The following is a 4,111-nucleotide window of genomic DNA, read 5'->3' on the forward strand; positions in this document are numbered from 1 at the left end:
TCGATGTTTAATACCAAAAAGCGGTGCCATATGGGCGGTTTTGTCCACCTTCCCTTTTGCTATGTGGCGTCACCCGACCCCACAACCTTTTGATGGCGTAACTCAATCAACTAACCGATCACCACCATCTAGATCCAACGACCATCACACCATATCGCACCCTCCAATGTTCGATGTTTAATACCAAAAAGCGGTGCCATATGGGCGGTTTTGTCCACCTGCCCTTTTGCTATGTGGCGCCTCCACATCTTATCGCATGCCTCAACCAAAAACCACCCTACCACTTTTTGTGATGCGATAACCGCTTGTCCGCTTCTGCACTGTGCAGTAAAACAACCAATATGATAAATCCTCGCGCCAATGTGATATACCATTTACAAAGCCTTCAAACCACCTTCCCACTATGCGATAAAACCCCGAACCACTGTGGTAACACATGCGCTATGCTAAAAATACCATACCACTCCGTGCAATGTAATAAGCCCCCGCTATTCAAAATCCATACTTGCACCCTGTAAAATCTACAAAATTTTCAAAAGAAACTCGGTTATTCTGTCCACAACTTACCTTTGTTTGAATCATGCAAATGAAAATCCTTTTCCAAACAGAATTGAGCCATCCACATTCCGGACTCTGTCCACAGGCATCTCAGTTCAATAAAGCCATTGATTTCTTTCCCTGTAGACCTATGTTTTATTAATGATTGTTTTATTTTGTAGGTTATTAGCAGAACGGGAGCTTGGACAAACAATTTTGATACTAGTTCCAAAACCTGTTTACTCCAAGTTTCGCAAGGAAATGTATTCAAAGGCTTTATTCAGAAGGAAAAGACAATTATCGCCAAGTAGGAAGAAATCATTTACACAGAGGCAGTAATTGTTAAAACAGAGATAAATCAACAACAACATATTCACATTTTTACATGAATTCAAACAGGTCTTTAGTAAAATTCACTATTACTAAAGACATAAAAGCAGGATGAGAATAAAAGATACCAGATGACGTGATTTACTGTGGCTGGTAAAAGTAAAAGCAAGTGACAGAGAATTCATGGTAAAAGACTAAACAAAGGAGGCAGATAAAGAAATACAGTTGAAAGAGTAAACAATTGGAATATAGAGGAAGAAAACATCATGAGAGACAAACCAGCATAAAAGAAATAGATATATAACAACAATCAAGTAAAATAGGGACATCTTTCAGTCAGTTGAAAGGTGTCACTACCTTTTCGCATCCAGATATTTTATTTCCTAGAATAAGTCCTAAATCAGTTTAGGATATTTTGTATTAGTTTTTGAATATATACTTCATAATCCAAAGTATTAGGGGTGGATTTTTGAACATTTCTATTGTTGTATTGATCTAAAACCTAAGGGTTTATTGTAACATTTTCAAGTCAGCAGAGTGGACTGAGTAATAAAGGCATTGCATTACAAGATTCGTGTGTTAGGCCACTTCAGTGAAGTATCTTTCATTTGTTAAATTGTTATCTTCTTAAGTATTTCACATACTTACATGTTTTCCAATTTGGATGTAATAGCTGGAATGTTATTAAAGAATTTGTTTAAGTACACTCTATCTTGAATAGTTATTCATTTTGATGTTTTCTTCTGATATCCAGAGTAGGGAATTCTTCATTGCTCCCTAGTTTCAATTGTTCTCTTTCATTTCCCTCATTATCCTGTTTGAGGAATCCTTAACTACTCCTTGATCCCGATTAAAAACCACTTCACCATCCATCCTAAAAGATCTGAATTTACTCAGCTACCTTGCCCTATGGACACTATATGTAGAACTTGATTCAGTCCTATTTTCTTGACATTTTGACTCCATAGCCCAATGGTAAAAATACATTCATCTATCCATCTAAATCAGTGATTCCACCATCAAATCAAATCAAAACCCAATCAAGCTTAAATAAATAGCCTAAAATCAATTAATTCAACAAAGTTAAACTATTAAGAGAGATCCCTCTCTAAGCATTAGGAAGGCTAGATCCTGATCTCAAAAGTAGGTTTGTGGTTACCTCGGTGATCTCTTTCTTTAGCCTTGAGAAATATTTGAGTGATAACATATTGGTGACCATACTAGGGAGAGAACATTTTCTTTAGAAAGATTATACAAAGATCAGATCTGATCTATGATGGTGGACAATGATCAAACACACAAAGGTTAAAATCATCCACCTGGCGACTCCAAATCAATTTCAAAATCAAGACTCCACTGGAGGAATGAACTTAAAAGAACAGTATAGGAAGATCAGGTTTCTAACTTGGATTACAATCCAAGACATCATGTTCTTTCTCATCAAGAAGTTTTTTCAACGTATATTGTATTTTAGAAAAGATATTAGACTAATTTTTTATTATTTTCCTTTGAAGATTGAAAATATATATTCTCCTTATCCATTTGAGCCGCTTTCTTCTGAATCTTATGATGATCATTTTCCGATTGATAAGCCTCAAGTAATCAAGACTGATCTTACAATTCCTATACATATTCCTGTACCATGTAAAGTTCCAAATAGGTATAAGCCACTCATCTTACCTCCTATACTCCATGATTTCCTTGACAATTATTACAAATATATCCCTAAGTTTGATGGAGAGAATGGTAATATCACCGCCCAAAAACATATTCAATGTTTTGAGAATTATATGGACTTATTTGAGATTGATGAAGATGATGTTAGAATCAGGCTTTTTGCTCTTTCTTTGAAAAATAAAGTAAAAAGTTGGTTCAAAAATTTGCCTATTGCAAGCATCTCAAATTTCTAACAATTTGTCAAAATTTTCCTTGATAGATGGATAATTGAAGTCAATCTTTTTGTGATCATAGAAGAATATAATCAGTTAAAAATACAACCAAATGAAACAATGCAACAATTTTCTGACAGATTTAATCAAGTTTATCATTCAATGCCAGCAAATATAAGACCTCCTCCTGATTCAACTCTCTTGCATTATCCAAAATCATTTGATCCAGAAATAGAATTTCAGCTAAGAGAAAGAAACCCAACAACTCTTGAACAGATGCAGAACATTGCAGTAGATGTAGAATTTAATCTGCTGATTAAAAAGGAAAAGTTGAAAGTAGAAGCAGAGAAGAACAACATTGCAGAGGTAAAACTTGACATTTTGGTAAGAAAAATAGAGGAAATGATACAGAAGATCACCATGCAAGATGAATTTTTTGTTCAAATCACCATGACACACTTATTTCACAAAAAGAAGAGGTTGATAGGCATGAACAAATTCCTGCTAATTCCAAATACCATAGATCAGAAAATGGATTTACAGATCAATATGTAGAGGAGAAATCTGCTGATCTAATGTGTATGTTTGATGACATTCCTTCTTTTATTGATTTTTCTAAGTATGATCAGTATGATGATAATTATGTTCTTCAAACTCAAGCTAACTTTATAGAGAAATCAATAGCTAGTTTGGGAAATGAGGAAATTCAGTTTTAGCAGCTTGAATACAATGATCAGCCAATGCATATCAGATATGAAAATGAAGAAAATTTGTAAATAAATGAAGGATCTTTACCACTTTGTTTTGCTTCATTTCAGTTTATCAGAGACAATTTTAAAGAAATAAAAAATCTACAGTCTTTTGGTATTGTTATCGACAACAAAGAAGACAATAAAACTCTTGATCAAGATTCTTCAGTTTCATAATTATAGTTATCAAATTTCATTGAAAAGCTTGATCAGATGACACAGGAAAGTTTTATACCACTATGTTTTGAATCATTTCAGTTTTTAAAGGAAATGTGGTATAAAATCTCTAAAGAAAAGGATGAGGAACTTGTAGAAATCTATGAAGTTCCATTCAAAACTATATGCAATAAGTTGCAGAAATCCTTCCAAGTTTTTTATGATCCAATAGTTGATATGTTAGATGATGGATGTAATAAAAAAATTTCTCCTTTAACTAACTATGAGTTTCAGAATCAAGATGATAAAGGTTTCATCAGACAAACATTTTTATCAGTAGAAATATCATCACAAAGCTTATCTGAAAATCTGCAGGGAAATAACAGTTTAGTTTCATGGCATGGAGGCCATCCAGAACAGATGTACAGTTGCTTAAATAAGTTGAAAATT

The sequence above is a fragment of the Pinus tabuliformis genome, chromosome 2_2 (genome assembly GCF_031772625.1).
Source record: "Pinus tabuliformis cultivar Carrire ecotype Pingquan chromosome 2_2, CPIR1, whole genome shotgun sequence".
NCBI classification, from domain to species: domain Eukaryota; kingdom Viridiplantae; phylum Streptophyta; class Pinopsida; order Pinales; family Pinaceae; genus Pinus; species Pinus tabuliformis.